Source organism: Prionailurus bengalensis, chromosome D3 (assembly GCF_016509475.1).
Source record: "Prionailurus bengalensis isolate Pbe53 chromosome D3, Fcat_Pben_1.1_paternal_pri, whole genome shotgun sequence".
NCBI classification, from domain to species: Eukaryota; Metazoa; Chordata; class Mammalia; order Carnivora; family Felidae; genus Prionailurus; species Prionailurus bengalensis.
Window position 1 is genome coordinate 19,975,475 of NC_057356.1, and position 20,334 is coordinate 19,995,808.

The window sequence follows — 20,334 nt, forward strand, 5'->3', positions numbered from 1 at the left end:
GCCCCAATGTCCCTTATTCACAATCAGGATGGATGTGACCCTCCCAACTGTCTGTCAGAACCCAGAGTAGCTAGTGTATCTTCATTTTTGTCATTGTTTAAAAATACAGGGAACAAATTGATCTGTTGGGGATTTTGACACAGGTAATGGGGTTTTCAGGGAGAAACCAGAGCTTCATGTTTATATAGTGGCCTCCAGAGTTCCCTGCAGTCTGTGTTGGAGATGCTGGCCATCCTGGACTGGGTTCCTGGAAGCAGACTCTGAGATGGAGAAGTACATGTGTAGGAGATCTGGAAGGAGGATGGAGGTCAGACTGGGCAGAGGGGGAAGCAACCCACACAGAGTGAGACATCAGATGAGGCCTCATCCCTGCAGGGAGCTCTAAAGCTGGGACCTTTCAGGATATCTATATCTGAGGCAGGGCCTTGGGGCCTCAGGTCAGCATTCACCTGAACCTCTCTGAGAAGGGACAGAAACCTGGGGAGGCAGTTGTCTGAACAAAGAGCAGTGAACTTCCTCCCAGTGAGGAGGACCCCTGTGAGCTGTCAGGGACTCCAGGCAGAGGTGTGTGCATGTGTGAGCCCAGGAGAGGGGTGACACCACAGTGGGTAATGCACTTGTCTGCTCCACTCAGAATCCCCAGCTGTCATGGTGGCAGGGCTTCTGGAGCTCAGCTGAGCTGGGAAATTCTGGGCTCTAATCTTGGTCAGCGGGGCGAAGAACTGACCCATGACCATCATATGGAAATGCGGGGATAATGATCAGTGGGAGGATGTTTCTTTCTGTTTGTCCTTCTACCCAGTCCATCTCTCCCCCAAATACACATAGACCCAGACAATCCTGGGAGCCCCAAATCACCCTCAGGAGGTACTGCATGAAGGGTGGGTGGATACAGAGGTCTGCGGACCTTGGGTCTGGGCACCTGGGTCAGACCTGCTGATTGCTTTGTGCACATGTCTTCTGGAGGAAAACGTGACACAGACGGGGAAGGGGTGTGTGTTCCTGGTCTGCCTGTGTCACTGTGAGCATTACCACTGTCCCACACCTGACAGTAATAGTCAGCCTCATCCTCAGTCTGGGCCTCACTGATGATCAGGGTGGCCGTGTTCCCTGAGTTGGTGCCTGAGAATCGGTCAGGGGTCCTTGAGGGCTGGTTCCTGCCATAACAGATGACCAACATAGGGGCCTGGCCAGGCTTCTGCTGGTACCAGTAAACACTTTTACTTCCACTGTTGTTTCCCCTACAGGTGATCCTGGCTGTCTGGGTCAAGGTCACCAAAATGTAAGGAGACTGAGTCGGCATGGAGGAGGCCAAGGAGCCTACAAGAAAGAAAAGAATAGGTGGGCTTCCAGGTTTGGGTCTCATCTATAGGAAACCCTCATCTCTCTCACAGTGATTGAGCTCCAGGGGCTCTCTAGCCCCATGGAACCCAAGAGCCCGGCTGGTGGATGGAGCCTTTGTACAAACAGGAACCTCCTGGCTCCTTTCTTTGGGCAGGTGCAGCCATTCAGGGCTCACACAGAGCCAGTGAGCCCAGTGGGGGATTTGACCCCTCTAGCCCTCCTCCTGCAGCAGGGTCATAAGCATCCTACTTCCCACAGGTAGCCTTCTATTGAAGTCAGAATCAAGGCCTGGTGTGTCCCAGATTTGTGGGGCTGGGGTGGGTGTGATCCTGGATTCAGTACCTGTGCAGTGAGCAAGGAGACTGAGGAGGAGAGGGGTCCAGGCCAATGGTGGGGGTAATGTAATTCTGCTCCCGAGATCCAAGGTTGGGCAGATTTCCTCCGAGGCTTCCCTTATCCCCTTGCTGGACATACCTGCTCTTCCTGCAAATCAGCCAGGGCTCAGGGACTGCTGCTAAGAAAATTGGTGGTTTTTGAGAAGGACTCAGTTCCAAGGGGCACAGAGAGGGAAGTGGCAGCCCATGCAGACCCATCCTCATCCAAGTGGCTTCTGATCTACTCTCTGATCCCATAGTTCAGTCTGACATCTCCACCCCAGGTTGTGTTCTGTCTTTGCCCTTGGGTGACCAATGGGAGGCTTAGGTCAGTGCAGTGTCCTACCTCAGATCACTGTGTGTGAGCATCAAACCTGAACAAATTCTTCCCTTGCTAAGTGCACGTGGAATTTTAAGGAGCCCTTGAGGTGCTGTAGTGTCTATTCTTGGGGAGATCTGCTGAGACAGATCATAGATGCTGTGCCTCAGTACCCCCAGGTTGCACTCTACCAGGGGCAGACCCAGCTTGAGGTAGGTTTGACAGTGACTGAGTTTAGCAGAAATGAGGTGGGCTGGAGAGGCGTGGAGTGCTGGACCTGTGCTAGAGGTAGAGGCAAATTCTACAGAAGACAGATGTGAGACACCCCGAGTCAGAACTGTAGATCAGTGTCAAGGTGATACTGCAGAAAACCTACACCTTTCCCCTCAGGTCTCAGGTTCTGGAGACCCACCCTTTCCTCCCTGTTAGGAGCCTTGATGCCCAGACCCTCCCCCATCATCTGCAGGTGGCTTTGCCAGGTGATCTCTGCTGCCCCCTGGTGGCCACTACACAGGGCTGCTGGGGGCTCAGGGAAGTCCTTTGTCAGGTGGAGGTTCAGAATCCACAGTTCAGAGCAGGATTCCCTGTTCCATGGACTGCTGGCCCCAGGGGAGGAATTTCCTGTCTCTAAGTAGCCCCTGCCAGCCTCAAGATGAGGCAGCAAGGGATCAGATTACTCATGAATGTATGCGCAGGCTCATTTGGGGGAGGAGAAAGCAAGGCGCACAGGAGGTATTACTACACATACCTCGGGTGGTGGGTGGTCATGTATGTGGGTCTGGGGCTTGGCACGAGGGGACACAGGACTCAGAGTCCTCCTCCTACTGGTTCTGGCTGCTGGTGCAGGGCTAAAATAGGGCAGTGGTGGCTGTTAGTCCAAGGTTGGAGACAGGAGAGCTCTCACCAGCAAGCATTTATTGACCCACTTTGTCTGGCAGACATTCCATCCTGGGAAATGAGTGTGAACAAGACACAGTCCCTGTCCCAGAATTTCCATCTTGTTTGTGGGGCAGTATATTGGACACACATGCTTTGGTGATACAGCAGACAGTCTCTATCTGGATCTTGTCTTGAATACTCATTTAAAAGCCAGACCATTGCTATTCTCAGGTCTTACCGGGCCACAATTGACCTTGTGGCCCAGTGCTTGCCCATGGATGTGTCAGTCAGCTGGGGTTCTTTCCTGAGACACTTGCTCTTGTGAAGGAAAAACAGCCTAGATACATGCAGTGCCTTTCTTTTTCAATTGAAAAATTTTTAAAGTTTTATTTTTGACAGAGAGAGTGTGTGTGAGCAAGGGAGGGGCAGAGAGAGAGAGCTGTCAGCACAGAGCCCAACCCAGGGCTCAAACGCACAAACTGCAAGATCATGACCTGAGCCGAAGTCGGACGCTTAACTGACTGAACCACCCAGGTGCCCCTTAAAGAAATTTTTTTTTAATGTGCAGTGCTTTCTTCTTGACCATAGATGTGATAGTTGGCGCTGCAGCAGCCATTCCAAGGTCTGTTGTCAACAACAGTGAAAAGCAAGTCCTCCACAGTAGTGATTGTGAGACCGAAAGTGAGCAGATACGGGACCTCATGGAATTGCTGACTACCTGAAGAAACACATCTGACTTCAGAGCTGTTTTTGTGGGAGAAAAATGAGCTTATGAATGTTCATGCCTCTGAGATGTGCATGTATTGCATTAACAATTTCCTGACCAGTTAGGATAATAATTAACACAACAAATCAATGAATAAATATAGTGATGGGAAAATGTGCTGTGTTGTGTGGTATGTAGACTATGAATTGAGATCAAACAAGATGACAGACAGGTGCTGTGTGGTGAGAGGCTGGAGGAGGCCTCTCTGCAGAGGTGACCTTGGAGCTGCTGTCAGGATGGGAAGAAGGAACAAGAACTAAAGAGTGTGTCTGGAGATAGTCCCTGTGGAGAAGAGTCTGGTTTGTCTGAGGATGCAGGGACAGTAAGGACCTTAGGAGTCTGCGATTCAAAACTATTTGAGTTCCAAGATGATTATTTTCTCATATAACCTCGGGGACAGGAGTGATGGGTTAGAATTCTCATTGTTGTATGTTTCCAGGTAAGGGGACTCACGAGAGGAGTCCCTGTGTGAGCTTCCCTGAAAACTGAAAGGGAAGCAGGAGCCCTTTTGTAGCTGAGTCACTGTGGCTTATCTGCAGCTCACCCATGTGTGTGTGTTCCGCATGACATCAAATTCCTGTCACACATCCCTTCATATTATATATTTTTACACATAGACGTGTGAATATGCTATTGAATATGTGTGCACATGCATATTTATTGTTTGTGGTGTGTACGTTTGTAGATGCACGTATGCTTGTGTGTGTAGAGGTACACATATATTTACAATATATACACATATCTTTTCTGAGGGTTCTGAGCTCTGAATTGGGTAGTTGTAGTTGATGGGATCCTTGCTTTGTTACAAAGCCTGCAGTTCCACTTTATCATAAGGGACAAGGTGGGGATGGCTACCGTAATGATTAATGGGACCAAATGGTAATCGGAATCATTTGACACATATGTTGGTGTTGGCTAGTTAATGATATGTTCCTGGAACTGAAATAGATGGGCACCCTACCAATTATTACTTCATCTGTATAAATAGAAGCCTCCATCTCCCAAGATTTTGGTTGCTACTGAATCTTAGCAGAGGATGTATGCTGATCATGAGCCCCTAAATGACCCTATAACCTGAGCTGTCTGTGTGAACTGGTGCTTTGTGACCAACCATGCCAAGGACTGGGCATTCACATCAGCTCTCCATCATCAGTGTGAAGAGGTAAATATGAGATCAGACTTTACCAGGTCCTGAAGGCACAGATGAGTCCCATGAGAAAGAGGCCCAAGTGCCCAGGACCCCAACCCCTGCTGCATTCATTGTCTTTTCTCTATCTCGTACAACTGTGGCTTAGTGGGGACAGTCTGTAACCAGCTGAGGTACAGGAGAACACTTAGCTGGCTGACAGAACTTCTGCACAAAACACACTTATCTTTCTTGTTTCTGATCCTTAAATGTTTATTTATTTTTGAGAAAGAGAGGCAAGTGGGAGGAGGGGCAGAGAGAGGGTGGGAGGACAGAGGAGCCGAAGTGGGCTCTGTGTTGACAGCAGCGAGCCTGATGCAGGGCTCAAGCTCATGAACCCTGATATCATGATTTGAGCTGAAGTTGGATACTCAACCAACGGAACCACCCAGGCACCTGCCAGAGTCCAGCTCCAGCAGGTCCAGGGGTTCCCGAAGGATGAATGGCGTTGGCGAAAAAGTGAAAATAAAATAAAACAAAAATAAAACGGACACAGACAACAGCAGTGTGTTAGACTGGCCGCTTTATCGTGACACTATATTTGTAAGCAATTTCCTTGTAGCATGCGTCATCTATGTTTTCTGGCATTACCTAATTCTAAAAATGTTCCTATGTGTAATCACCCATTAAGGAACAACATGGTTATTTTCTTGTGATGTTCCCTCCTGCCCTTTGCTTATTGATTAATTTCTTCATATTATTTTCATTATGTATCTACGTTTATCTATAGTCTATAAAGCATTTGCTTTGCTATTTTCATGAAAGGTCATCTATCTCTCAACATCTCAAGTGGAACAGTTACAGGGACATGACCTCTTAGTTGTTTCCCCGAACCATTTGTGGTTTGAGGAACAAAAGAATTCGCCTCGGTCCGAGGTGCCAGGAGGGGGCCAAGAGGGCCTTAGAAACCCACACCTTATGCATTCCCAGAGAGACAATGCACCTAGGAACTAATGAACCATTCTGTACCTTAATCGACTAAGTTCAGTCATCATCTGGAATGCCTCCTGCGGGCCAAGTGGGCCTGGGGGTTGGAGTAACTTGTGCCCATAGATACATTCCTTTGTTGCTGAGTGGGGATTTTGAATCCTTTTGTTCCCCTCCTTGGCTGGGAAATATATGGGGCTATCCTTCCTTTAGGTAGAGGAGTCTTTATAGGGGGTGGCGAGGGCTAGATGTAGGGCCGCACAATTTCCTTGCGGAACCTTATTTCTTTCCCCAGTGGTTCTTCTCCCAGGGGACCTGTGGAGGGCAGTTCCCCAACAGACAATTCCCTAGGTACTTTCATTGGTCGTGGGGCTGCCCCGACCAACGTTAGGGCCAAATTACATCAAAGCAGGAGTGCAAGAAGCTTCACTGTCGATGGGCCGCCCTGCAGTCCCGATCCGTCCACCGCCCGGGCCCTGCCGTCAGGCTGGTTGGAGAGCTTGGCTTTCAGCAGGCACCCCTCCTATTTCTGATCTTAAAGGGAAAAGGATGCAGTATTTCACCATCTAGTATGAATTTAGCTACGTGACTTTTATCAATGTCCTTTGTCAAGTACAGGCAAGTTGCTTTATATGCCTGGTTTGTTAAGTGTTTTTCTAATTAAATGATGTTGGATTTGTCAAATGCACTTTCTGAATCTATTGTGATAATCATGTGATTTTTGTATTTTATCCTATTGGTATGATGTAGTACATTAATCGTTTTTTTTTTTTTTTTGTATGTTAAAATACCTTGTATTGTTGCAGTAAGTCCCATTTGCTCATGGCATCTAATTCTTTCTGTATGTTGCTGGATTTGGTTTGATAGTGTTTTGTTGAGGATTTTGTGCCCATATTTGTAAGAGGTATTGGTCTATAGTTTTCTGGTGATGTCTATTTTTGGTATCATTGTAACAATGGCTACGTAAAATCAGTCAGGAAGTCTATCACATTCATCTATTTTTTGGAACACGTTGTGAAAAATTTGTATTACAGTTGAATTTTGAACAAAGCAGGAGTGAGTTGTGCTGACCCCTGTGCAGTCACAAATCTGCTTATAACTTTTGACTCCCCTAAACTTTAAGTACTAATAGCCTACAATTGATGAGAAACCTTGCTGACAACATAAGCAGCTGATTAACATATATTTCATATGTTCTATGTATTATATATTGTACTCTCACAAAAAAGTGAGCTTAAAATGTTTTTAAGAGAAAATTAAGAAAATTAGGATAGATCAGGGGCGCCTGGTTGGCTCAGTTGGTTGAACGCCTGGCTTCAGCTCAGGTCATGATCTCACGGTTCAAGCCCCGCGTCGGGCTCTGTGCTGACAGCTCAGAGCCTGGAGCCTGCTTCAGATTCTGTGTCTTCCTCTCTCTCTTTGCCCCTCCCCTGCTCACACTCTGTCAATCTCTCTCTCAAAAAATAAATAAACATTAAAAAAATTAAAGAAAAAAAAGAAAATTAGGATAGCTGGGGCACCTGGGTGGCTCAGTCAGTTAAGCATCTGACTCTGGATTTCGACTCAGGTCATGATCTCATGGTTTGTGAGTTCGAGCCCCACATAGGGCTTTGTGCTGACAGCTTGGAATCTACTTAGGATTCTCTCTCTCTCCACCTCTTTCTCTGCTCCTCCCCCCACCCCCCAAAATAGATAGGTAAACATTAAAAAAGAAAAAGAAAATTCACGTAGCTGGTGCTGCTGTGCAGGGCCCCGGGAGCCCCTGCCTGGCCAGCACCATGTGAGACTCCAGCAAGGATGGAGGCTGTGCTTACCTCATGCACTGATTCTCCGCTAAGGACATTGATGGGCACATGGTTGATCTGCATGAGTGCCTGTGCATTGTCACCAACAATACCCTAACAATGAGGCAACACAGATGTGAACTACACTCAGCTCCTTGCCCTGTGAGCCCCATGTGCTGAGTGTGGTTTATGGAACCAGTTGGAGGCAGCCGCCAGGGAGTAATGTGCAGATCAAAGAGTTCACCGCTGGCTATAAGGTCAAATTCCCCATGTACAGCAAAATCTGCATGAAATGCAAGGTCCTCCTGCTGTGGATGTGGATGGATGTCCAGCCCAAGGGTGGGGCATGCTGGGAAATGCCATCACATGGAACTTCACCAAGTTCCTCATTGACAAGAAGGCTGTGTGGTGACATGGTGGGTCCCACAGAAGGGCCCTGGTAATAGAGAAGAAACTTCTCTGCTACCCGTAGTTCCACAGGTGTGCACCCCCCACTGAGACCCCATTCTTCAGAGTGTTCCTTGAGGTACCCTTACTGTTTTCCTGAAAACCATGTATGTGGTTGGGCAGAATGCAGACTGGACAGGCACCCTCTACTGGAGGAAGGTCCTTCCACCTGTCTGGCTGTTCATCACTCCCCACCCCTGGCTGTCATGTGGGAATAAAGCATACAAATTTGGGGAGAAAATCATAAGGAAGAGAAGAATACGTTTACATTACTGTAGTGTAAAACATTGTGTATAACTGGATTTGAGCAGTTCAAACCTGTGTTGTTCAAGGGTCAGCTGTGTGTATCTCCTACTGGTTATCCCTGGAGAACCCTGAAACACCTTATGAGATATAACTCTTTTTGTTATGAAAGGTTTTATTTTAGTGGTTTCTTTAGGGTTTACAGCACCAATCTACCTCCCAAAGTCTATCTTCCTGTGATTCTACATCACTTCACAAGGAGCATAAGACTTTTGAAATATGTTCTTCTCACCCACCCCCCAATTTTGTGCTATGGCAGTCATGTGTTTTATTTGAGATTCATCATGAACTAGGGCATATTGCTGTTATATTTTGCTTTACACAGTTATTTTTTATTTTTATTTTTTTAATTTTTTAATTTTTTAAATTTTTTTTTTTTGAGAGAGAGAGACAGACTGTGAGGGGGAGAGGGGGACAGAGAGAGGGAGACACAGAATTCGAAGCAGGCTCCAGGCTCTAAGCTATCAGTACAGAGCCCGACACTGGGTTTGAACTCACAAGCTGTGAGATCATGACCTGAGCCGAAGTCCAGTCACTTAACCGGCTGAGCCACCCAGGCGCCCCAACAGTTATATGTTTAACGGACTGAGCTACCCAGACGCCTCTACACAGTGATCTTTTAGAAACATTAATGTAAGACAGATGTTTCTGTATCGGTCCATGTAGTTCCCATAGCTGCTGTTTTTCATTCCTTTGTGTGGATTCACGTTGCTATCTGATATAGTACTCCTCTCTCTGAGGAGTGTCTGTCACTCTCTGTTGCAGTGAAGGTCTGTGGGTGATCAATTATGTAAAGTTGTACAGTCTGAAAGTTTTATTTGGCTTCATTTTTGAAAGATATTTTCACTGGGTAACGAATTTAAGGTTGACAGATTTTTCTGTTTTACAAAATTATTTTGATGAAAAAATTTTTTGTAATGTTTTTATTTAGTTTTGAGAGAGAGAGAGAGAAAGAGCAGGGGAGGGGGAGAGAGAGAGAGAGAGAGAGAGAGAGAGAGAGAGAGAGAGAGACCCAGAATCTGAAGCAGGCCCCAGGCTTGAGCTGTCAGCACAGAGCTCAACGCAGGGCTCAAACCCACGAACTGCGACATCATGACCTGAGGTGAAGTCGGACGCTCAACGGACCGAGCCACCCAGGTGCCCCATACACATATTTTAATAGGTGTTTTTAAAAGATATTTGTCTGCTGTCTTCTTACTTGTGTGGCTTATAATAAGAAATCTGCTTTTGCCATATTTGTTCTTAGCATAGGACATGCATGTTCCTTCTGGCTGCTTTACAGATGTCCCTTCTGTACTGGTGTTCAGCGGTGTGACTGTGACGTGTTTGGCATTGGTGGTGCCTGCTGCTTCCTGAGCTTGACCTTTGTTGAACTTCTTGAATATGTCAGCAATTGTCTTCACCATACTTGTGACGTTTTTGGCCAATATTTCTTTACCCACATTCTCTGTTCCCCCATCTTCTTTGCTGGGGGACTCCAGTTACATGCCTGGTAGTCTGCATGAGGGGTCCGGCCACCAGCAGAGGCTACTGTTCATTTCTTTCAGACTTTGTGTCTTATTTCGGTTTGGATGGTTACTATTTTGATGTTACGGAGTTTACTGCTCTCTTCTTTTGCAGCATCTAATCTGTTCTCAGTGTCATCAGTGCAGTTTTCATCTCCAGAAGTGAGATGTGGCCCCCTTGAAATGTCATCCACATCTGCACAGAGCATGTTCAGTCGTGGCTCTGTCTCTTCAAACAAATGGAATCTCATTGCAATAGTAATTTTTGTGTTGTCCCTTAGACATCCTCTGTAGAGCCTGCCTGCAGGGCTGGGAGGGGGAGGCAGACCTCAGACCTGGGGACCTGGGCCAGACCTGCTCATTGGTTTGTCTACAGGCCTCCTGGGGCTGGAGGACAGTGTGACACAGACAGGGAAGGGATTTGTGTCTCACTTCCTCATCTGCCTGTATCACTGTGAACGTTACTACTGCTGTGAGCAGACAGACAGTAATAGTCAGCCTCATCCTCAGCCCGGGCCCCGCTGACAGTCAGGGTGGCCGTGTTCCCAGAGTTAGAGCCAGAGAATCGGTCAGGGATCCCTGAAGGCCGGTTGCTATCCTGATAAATAATCATCAGGGGCACCTGGTTCGGCTTCTGCTGGTACCAGGAAACATATGTATTTCCGATGTTGTTTCCCTCACAGGTGATCCTTGCCATCTCTCCCAGGGCCACTGAAATGGAAGGGGGCTGAGTCACCCTGTTTGAGGTCACGGAGCCTGCAAGAGAGAAAAGGAAATGTGGACATTCAGTTTAGGGTCTCATCCTTAGGAAGCTCCCACCTGCCTGACCCGGATTGAGATCTAAGGATAATCTGGGTGGACAGGGTATCCCTTCCCATCAGTCTCAGCCACCACGGTCCCCAGGCTTCACTGGTGCATGGAGCCTGTGAACAAATAAGAACTCCGCCCCCCTCCCTTTCTCTGGTCAGATGCAGCCCCTCAGGGCTCACACAGAGCCAGTGGGCACAGTGGGGGAACTTCACCACTCCAGCCCCTCATCCTGCAGCAGGTCATGAGCATCCTGCCCCCCCCAACCCCCCATCACAGGCAGTGTCCTGCTGAGCTCAGAGTCAGACCCAGTCTTGTCTCAAATCTCTGAGGTTGGGGTGGGTGTGAGTCTCGGCACAGCACCTGTGTAGTATGCCAGGACACTGAGGAGGAGAGGGGTCCAGGCCATGGTGGAGGCACCCCAATGCCGCTGTCAAGACCAGAGGCTGGCCAAAGTTCCTCACAGGCCTCTCTTATCCCCTTGCTGGAGAGACCTGCTGTTCATGCAAATCAGCCAGGCCTCAGGGGCTGCTGCTGAGGAGCCTTGTGGCTTCAGAGAAGGGCTCAGCCCCAAGGGCCACAGAGAGGGGAGGAGCAGCCTGGTCCCATGGTCTGGGGCCAACATCTCCATCCCAGATTATGTCCTGGGTTCTCTCCTTGGCTGGCTTGGCAACTGAGACCTCAGAGGTGGAGTGTGTCTTTATTTTCTGGGCCCATTCTATAAGTGACACTATGAGACTTCCTAGGTGCAGGGTCATACACCAGATCACAGCTCATGGCCTCAGAGACCATAAAATTCATCCTGTATCAAGAACACTTGGCCTTTCCAAATCATCAAGGTGCTGTAAATGTCTTCTCATGGCCATGAGCTCACGCAGCAGGTTACAGGGCATGTGCCTTATTATCCCTATGCTGTAGTCAGGGGCAGGAACAGATCAAGTGCAAAAAGAACTGATTGCCATATAAGAGAATAAGAGGGGGCTTCAGAATGTAGTAACTCTTCAAGGGTGTCTTTACCATAATTAAGTTGTCTTCAGCTGTTGGGAAAAATATATAATAAACATATTAATGTATAAGTTAAGTATAAAAAAGTTTACCGAGAAAATCACCATGTTGCAGGCACTGGGAAAGGGAAGAACAGAACTTTCCAGTCCCCTCTCCCTTCCTTAGGGAGGTGAGTGGAGGGACAGGTGAGGGGGCAGGTGGGAGGAACTTCCAGAAAGGAGGAGCAGTTGAGTCTGTCAGGACAGGGGGCTGTCAGCACAGGGGAGAGAGGGGGAAACGTGTGATCACGGGGAGGAAGGGTGTTTGTGGATAGTGACCACATTATGTTTCATTATGGTGGGTTAGGGCACGGGTTGGTGGGGGGCATTTTGGCTCGGCCTATATTAGAGAAATAGCATCTCCATGAACAGGACCCAACACACACATACCCTGGAGAATTTGTACATGAGTGTGAAGGATGACACTGTAGACAAATGACAAATGACCTGAAGGTCTCAGCCTGTTAGGAACCCTGATGGCCAGGCCCTCCCCATCTGCAGGTGGCTTTGGCAGATGGTCTCTGCTGCCTCCTGGTGGCCACTCCACACTGGTGGCTGGAGGTGTAGGGGCCTCCCTTGTTAAAGTGTAGATTCCTAACCTATCCCTGCTCCATGGACTGCTGCCCCAGTGAGGAATGACTTTTCTATGCATGGTTTCTGCTGCCTCATGTTCTGGCATGAGGGGCCCAGATTACCCATGATAACATGAAGAGTTTCATCTGGAGGAGGAGAACACAGGTTTCACTGAAGAGTCCTTGCACTCCTCTCTGCAGTGGTGGGAGGTCATGCATGGTGGTACTGCATGGGGGATACAGGACTCAGGGAGTGGCTTTAATTGGTGCCAGCTGTGAATATAGGGCTTATGTGTGTTGGGGGGTAGTGACCGGGGACTAATGCCCCAAAGACAGAGTGACAGGAGAGCATCCACCCAGCCAACATGTATTCAGACCCACATTGGTCTGGTTCACTTTCCATCCTGAGAATTTTGCATGAACAGGACACAGTCCATATTGAAGAGGGAACTCTGACCCTACTCAGGGAAGAGAAACAAGTGTGGGAAGAGCCCATTCAGTGCCCTGAGGAGGGGAGGAGCCATGAGAGGATCTGAATGAATGAGACAGACTTGCGGGACCTAGGATTCAAATCCGGTTCAGGGCCAGTGCGAGTTTCTCCTAAGGTGAGGATTCTGTGCACAGAGGGATGTGATCAGGTATGGTAAGAGGCATTTTCTGGGTAATAAGTTCTCTTAGTGGCTGCTGGGCACATTTAGGGGCCGCCAGCAGGAAGATACTGAGGTAGAAAGGAACAGGTTTGACACGAGTGTGCTCAGTGCCTGGGAATCTCCCTAGATCACCTGGGGGTTGAGGCCATTCAGGCCAGTGATTATTATTCATCTCCACCTGCCCCTTACCACCTAAAACCACAGGGAGACAAGTACTAATGTACCTTTTGTCCTGTTCTCCTGTATCGTCCCACGTGGATGACCTAGCACTGCTCTCCCCAACACCCCCAGACTGGCTGAGCTGAACAGGAACATGAGGGAGGGGTGCATCTGAGAGGTAAGGGAGGCTGGGAGAGGCCTGCAGGTCCCCAGTCCCTGAGAGGCAGAGAGAAGAGCAGAGGCTGGCAGGTGCCAGGCAGCAACAGTCACCTGCACCAGGTGAGAAAGGCTGCCCAGGCTGAGAGGGGATGAGGGTTGATCTCAGCCAGAATGTTCCAGGTCCTGAAGGAGACAGCTTCTTCCCCTCAGTTCTAGTAGCTGCCTGTGGGGGGCGCTGCGCACTTGGCATGGGGCCACCTGGACAAGGGTGCCAGCCAGCCCATTCATTGTCATGTTGTTGAGAATCTCTGGAGAATAATTCTCTGTAGTGACCTGCTTATGATCCTTTAACCTGAAAAAAATCCCTGGAAATATTATTTTGGTCATAGGGATTCCTATAAAAGGTTGCCTTTCTAGTTCATAAGGTCAATGAGTAAATTTTAGATGAAATATTCCAACTGTACTTGCCATGATTTGGTGAGGAGAAAATGATTTCCTGTACTGTGTCTCTCAACACCCACGAAGGTATCTTTCTGACTCAAGTCAGGAGTGGAAATAGGGGAAGCTTATGCTTTTCCCTCTTAATAAATTCCTCATCTATTATTTTGACTTCATGCAATTGCTCTGAAAATCAATTTCAAACCACAGATCAATGAGCCATGAAGAGAAATTCAATTTATCAAAAAAGTTTTACAAGTCTGGGAAAGGGTCTCTCCCCTCAGAAAACGGAAGGGTGCTTAATGCAGACAGAGCCACCACACAGGGTCAGCCTCAGGGTGGGGGTGAATCCATAAGGGTCAGACCTGAGCTAAGGGTCGGGCCTGCCTGGTGCAGGTGCTGGGATTTGGGGCAATGGGAGGACAGTGGTGCCAGGAGAAAGTCCCCAGGTAGGATCCAAGATGGTGGCTGCATTTCTTCCACAATTTGTGCAAAATCTAAGGATGGAAGAGCCTGGAGCAGTAGGGGCCTTGTCCCCTCTTCACAAAGCATCTGGCAGTCCTTCAGGATGTGGGGACGCCTCACCGAGGAAAGCAGGGTAGGCATGGCCCCTGTGGCCCATGCAGGCTGCCTGTATCCAAGGAGAAGAGGAGTTCCTGCAGGACTGTGCTCTCTGAGACAGCTGTCTCCCCTCCTGAGTGGCATGTGATTACATCTGGGGCCAATGTGGTATTTAATGACACCCTAAATCTTTACTATCAACCATAAAACTCAATAATCCCAATAGTCAGGAGAGTCCCCCAACTCTGTTCATTAGGATAAACACAGACCAGAGGAAGAACCTGCTGGTTTCTCCCACCCTGGAGAGTCAGGCCAGGACCAGGGAGGACACCAATCCTAAGGCCTGACAGCACCTACTGAGAGGGCAGGTGGAAGTGAGATCCAGGCCATGGTGGGAGGGTTTGTGTCCCATCCCCATCCTTCTGTGTCACTGTGAGTCATTCCCTAACACTCCTGCTGCCATGATAGATGATACAGCAATGGCAACCTTGTCCTGGCCCTCGTGGTCCTGGTCATACCGGGGGGCCATGTCCCTAAGTTGCATCCTCAGAATCAGACCTGGATGGTTGCTCCTATCTGTATATATAACCAGATTGGGGACCTGGCTTGCCTTCTGCGGGTATCAAGATGCATGTTCACGCCTGAGCTTATCTTCAGAGCAGGGGATCCTCGGCCTCCCTAGGGCCACTGACATGGAGGGAGGTAGCATAAGGCCAAGGGAGGCATGGAGTCTGTAAACCAGGAGAGGAGAGGGGCCTGCAAGAAGAAAGGGAGGCTGAGTTCAGCCCTGAGGTGAGGGAGCAATATGGACAGAGGTGAGGGCATGCACCTGACCCCATGAACCCTGGGTGGGAGAGAGCAGGGTGCCTGTGCCACACACTGTGCCTCCCTGTAGGCCCCTCACCTGTGCTGGGAGCAGCCAGGGAGCAGGAGTAAGGCCACACAGAGTGTGGTCCTGGGAGGATCAGCACCACAGGCACCTGGGAGCTGTTCCATATGCAGATGCCCGGGGCCCCACCCAGACCTGCTGCGCCTGCAGCTGCATCTTGTGAAGACCCCCCCCCCCCTCAGGGGACTGTGTGCTCACTGAGTGTCACAGGCCCGGGGTCTGGGCCACCCTGGAACATCTCACTTCTTCTCCTTGTCTCCCCAGGTCCTACTAGGTCACCTGGTTCTTGGGCTTAGTTGTCCTGCCCTCATCAACTGAGCTTGATACAGATTGTAGACCCTGTAGTGATGTGGAAAAAATGGTTTAGGAACAGACTTTTTCATCAGCCACATGGGTTGTGTGTTGTGAATGGGATGATACCCAGCGGGATCTTGTCTGCTCTGCACTGGTGGTTGAGAGGGCACCATGGCCCCTCTTGTGTCTTTCTGGCAGTGAATCACCAGGAAAAGCAGGGGGCACTGGCTCAATGATTCTGATGTCTATCAAGGGGCAGTTGGGTCTCTACCACACACTGGGACAAACAGAAGTATATATGGATTCAGAAAATCCCCTAAACTTGGACTGTGATTATAGTCATAAATTCACCATATTCCAGTTCAGTAGGTGTGATAATGGACCAGATTTCCAGACAAAGGTGGTGTTCCCAACTGGCAGGGATGACGACTAGCTCAGGTATTTGCTGAGGGAAGGGGATATGGGGTCGTTAGTGAAGAAGATAATTATAGACCCCACTCTGACTACAGGTAGTGGCAGAAATGAGAACAATTCAAGGAACAAGTGTTTCTTCCTGATGTCGATATGAATCTGTTTGGATACATAGCAATCATATGCCTTTCTTTTGTTCTCCTGTCTCATCCCATTGTCATCTACCATCAAATGTTTTCATAATAGTTAACTTTCTATCTCAATATGAAGTTATAGGGTATCGTTTCAGCTGGGACAAAAATAAATATCAGTGGTAGACAATAAGGTATTTTGTATCCTCTGTGGGGAAGGGCTGAGCATGTTTGTAATTATTCACTGGGTGGTTTCATATAGTAGGTGGAAGCATGGCTGCCAATATTCTCTTTATTTGCAGACTGTGGTTTCTGGGTATGTGGGTAGATTTCATGTGGATGAGGGGGGACTCTGGTGGTTTATTAAGTGACAGCACTGACAGCTCAACTGTATTTCACAAAATTGTTTTCTGTCTATATTTCTGGGTAGGATGGGTATAAAGAGAGGTTCTTGGGGTGCCTGGGTGGCTCAGTCGGTTGGGCATCTGACTTCGGTTGGGCATCTGACTTCAGCTCATGATCTCATGGCTTCTGAGTTCAAGCCCCGCATCGGTCTCTGTGCTGACATCTCAGAGCCTAGAGCCGCTTCAGATTCTGTGTCTCCTTCCCTCTCTGCCCTTCCCCTGCTCGTGCTCTGTCTGGCTCCTTCAAAATTAAATAAACATTAAAAAAAAAAAAGAGAGGTTCTTATGCCCAGCTTGGGGGTAGAAGTGAGGCAGCACCCATTTTGTGTCTCACTCTTGTGATTGTGTATCTTCTGGTCACTTTGTAAGAGGGAGCAACTTCTCCACGTCCCTCATTCACCATCAGGTTGGATGTGACTTGCGAACTGTCCATCAGAACCTAGGGCACATAGTGTCTGTGCATCTTTTCTCATTGTATGAAAATATAAGAAACAATTTGATCTCTGGGGATTTGACATGCACATTGGGGAATTGGGGGAGAAACCCTAGATGTGGGTATATAGTGACCTCTTAATGTCCCTGAGGACCCTGTCAGGGATGCCCACCAGCCTGGATTGGGTTTCTGCAATCAGACTCTGAGACGGAGAAGTGCATGTGCAGGAAACCTGGAAGAAGGAGGGAGGTCAGACTGGGCAGAAAGAAGAGTGACCCACACAGAATGAGATGTCAGATGAGGCCTGAATCCTTCAGGGAGCTCTAAAGCTGGGACCTTTCAGACATTTGAACCTGAGGCAGGGCCTTGGGACCTTGGATTCAGGGCATCTCTCAATGGAACCTCTCTGAGAAGGGCAAAAATATGGGGAGGCAGTTGTCTGAACCAAGAGCACTTCCCAGCCAGGAGGACCCCTTGTGAGCTGTCAGGGGCTCCAGGCAGAGGTGGGTGCATGTGTGAGCCCAGGAGGGGGGTGACACCACAGTGGGTAATGCACTTGTCTGCTCCACTCAGAGTCCCCAGCTGTTATTGTGGCAGGGCTTTAGGAGTTCAGCTGAGCTGGAAATGTCTGGGTTCTAATACTTGTCCGTTATGTGAGGGAGTAGCCCATGACCCCCATATGGAAATGCAAGGATAATGAGCAGTGGATGGATGTTTCTGTTTGTCCTTCCAGCCAGTCCCTTTGCTCTCACACACAGTCTGGCCCAGACAATCTCAGGATCTACAAATCAACCACCTGAAGAGTGGGTGCATAGGGAGGTCTGGGGACCTTGGGTTTGGACACCTCTGTCAGACCTTCTGCATTGCTTTGTGCACAGGCCTTCTGGAGCTAGAGGAAAGTGTAACACAAATGGGGAAGGGGTTTTCGTCTCACTTCCCCCTCTGCCTGTGTCACCGTGAGCATCACTACTGCTGTCCCACACCTGGCAGTAATAGTCAGCCTCATCTTCGGCCCGGGCCCCGCTGATGGTCAAGGTGGCCATGTTCCCTGAGTTGGTGCCAGAGAATCGGTCAGGGATCCCTGAGGGCCGTTTGCTGTCCTCATAGATAATCAGCATGGGGCCTGGCCTGACTTCTGCTGGTACCAGTAAGCATCTTTATTTCCAATGTTGTTTCCTCCACATGTGATCCTGGCCGTCTGTCCCAGGTTCACTGACACTGATGGGGGCTGAGTCAGCTCATAGGAAGCCACAGAACCTGCAAGAGAGAAAAGAGAGGTTTCAGCTCTGGATCTCATCTCAGGAGACCCTCACCTACCTGGCCTGAGCTCCAGGGATCTGGGCCCCCTGTTTCCACCCTCCAATCATTTCAGCCCCTGAGGCCAATAAGCCTGGCTGGTGTATGGAGCTTTTGAACAAAGGGGTCCATTTTCATTTTTCTCCGGGCAGGTGTAGCGCCTCAGGGTCACACAGAGCCAGTGAGGATTTGGGGAGATTACATCCCTCCAGTCTCTCATCCTGCAGCAGGGTCATAACCATCCTTCCCCCTACAACCAGCCCCCTGCTGAGCTCAGAGTCAGGGCCTGGATTGCCCCAGATCCCTGGGGCTGCAGTGGGTCTGAGCCTGGGTGCAGCACCTGTGCAGTGAGCGAGGAGGCCGAGGAGGAGAGGGGTCCAGGCCATGGTGGAGGCACTCTGATTCTGCTACCAAGGCCCAAGGCTGGGCAAAGTCTCTCTTATCCCCTTGCTGGAGAGACCTGCTGGTTATGCAAATCAGCCAGGGCTCAGGGGCTGCTGCTGAGGAGCTTTGTGGTTTCAGAGAAGGGCTCAGCCCCAAGGGGCCAGAGAGGGGAGGGACAGCCCTGCAGACCCACCCTCAGCCCAGGGAATTCTGACTTACACTCTGGTCGCATAGGCTGGGTCCACACTCCGTGTCTCTCCGTGTCCTGACCTCGCTCCTGGGGTGGCTTGTCCTGGCTGAGCTCAGAGGTGGCGTTTGTCTGCATTTTCTGAACCCATGAGCACGTTTCCTCTGCAGGCAGTATAAGGTGGCTTAGGTCAGTGTGGTTCTTAAGTTATATCTCTGTTGAGGAACACCAGAACCCAAACAGAATTCCTCCCTTGCCAAGTACACATGGATTTTTAAGGAGCCATTGAGGTATTGTAAGTTTCTGTCCCGAGGACAGGTTATCGATCCTATGCCTCAGTACTCTGAGGGTGTGCTCAGTGCCAGGGACAGACCCAGCTTTAGCAAGGTTTGACAGTGGCTGAGTTTAGCAGGAATGGGTCGGGCTGGAGAGGCATGAAGTATTGGACCTGTGCTAGAGACAGAGACAAATCTACAAGGCACAGAACTGAGAGACAGCGAGTCAGAATTTTACATCAGAGTCAGAGGCGGTGCTGTAGAAACTACATCTTTCCCACAGGTCTCAGGTCCTGGTGAGCAGCCCTCCCTCCTTGTTAGAACCCTTGATACCTGGAGCCTCCCTGTGTGCAGGTGGCTTTGCTGGGTGATCTCTGCTGCCCTCTGGTGGTGGCTCCACACTGGCTGCTGGAGGCGCGGGGAAGTCCTTTGCCCCGCTGGAGATTCAGAACCCACAGCTCAGAGTAGGATTCCCTGATTGATGCACTGCTGTCCCCAGGGGAGGAACCGCTCTTCTCTACATGGCCCCTGCCACTCTCAAGGCCAGACTTCAGGAGATGAGAGTATCCATGAAAATAGGAACAGGCCAATGGGAGGAGCAGGTAAGGCCCATCTGAGGTTTTACTGCCCACGTCTCTGGGGAGGTGGGTGGTCATGGGTGTGGCTCTGAGCCTTGCAGGAGGTGACACAGGACTCGGGGACTGCCTCTTGCTAGTGCTGTCAGCTGGTGCACCAAATAGGGCCATGGTGGCTGGTGTTCCAAGGACAGAGACAGGAGAACACACACTCAACAAACATTTATTCAGACCCACTTCGGTCTGGCTGACTTTCCATCCTGGGAAATCTCTACGAAGAAGGCACAGTTTCTTTCCCAGAATTTCCGTGCTGTGGGAGGGGCGGCGTAGTGGACACACTTGTTTTGGTGACACAGCGGACGTCTCTGCCGCCTTCTACCTATGTCTTGTGTTCTACATTCATTTGAAAGCCAAACCATTGCTATTCCCATGTCCCTCTGGGCCAGGATGGACTCTGTTGCTCAGCACTGGCCAATGGATATGTCATTCAGCTGGGGATCTGTTTGGGGACTTTCGCTGTCATGAAGTAAGGAAAGAGACCAGATTTGTGGAGTGCCTTTCCTCTTGAGCACGGGTGTGACAGCTGGAGCTGCAGCAGGCACCTGTCTATTGTCAGCAAGAAAGAAAAGCAAAGCTCCGTAGCTGGGCTGTTGGGACAAAAAATGAACATAGTTGGGAATTCTTGGAATTGGTGAGTGTCTGGAGAAGAGCCATCTGACTCCAGACTTTGTTGGGAGGGGATTTGTCTGTTCCTGCCTCTGATTATCTTGTGTATGTTTTACATGAAAATGTTATTGACCAGTAGGGAAATGATTACCACCAATCAGTGAAT

The 20,334-nt window shown here is 49.4% G+C and overlaps 2 protein-coding genes, 2 long non-coding RNA genes and 2 gene segments (V, D, J or C); 2 read left to right on the forward strand and 4 right to left on the reverse strand.

The window, feature by feature from the left end:
- LOC122470399 (immunoglobulin lambda-1 light chain-like) overlaps window positions 1-20,334 on the reverse strand; it is a 214,345-nt gene that overhangs the window by 97,603 nt on the left and 96,408 nt on the right. The window lies entirely within an intron of this gene.
- The window catches only part of LOC122470398 (immunoglobulin lambda-1 light chain-like), a 336,020-nt gene that overhangs the window by 92,968 nt on the left and 222,718 nt on the right, over window positions 1-20,334 (reverse strand). The window lies entirely within an intron of this gene.
- The window catches only part of LOC122470393, a 644,196-nt gene that overhangs the window by 78,414 nt on the left and 545,448 nt on the right, over window positions 1-20,334 (reverse strand).
- Window positions 1-20,334, reverse strand: part of LOC122470388 — a 901,179-nt gene that overhangs the window by 60,665 nt on the left and 820,180 nt on the right.
- LOC122470949 lies at window positions 1,140-18,022 on the forward strand. Its single transcript, XR_006294036.1, has 3 exons — window positions 1,140-1,210; window positions 5,226-5,230; window positions 17,938-18,022. It is a non-coding gene; the product is annotated as an uncharacterized LOC122470949 (long non-coding RNA).
- LOC122470951 lies at window positions 1,292-3,796 on the forward strand. The gene is made up of 2 exons (XR_006294038.1): window positions 1,292-1,341; window positions 3,505-3,796. It is a non-coding gene; the product is annotated as an uncharacterized LOC122470951 (long non-coding RNA).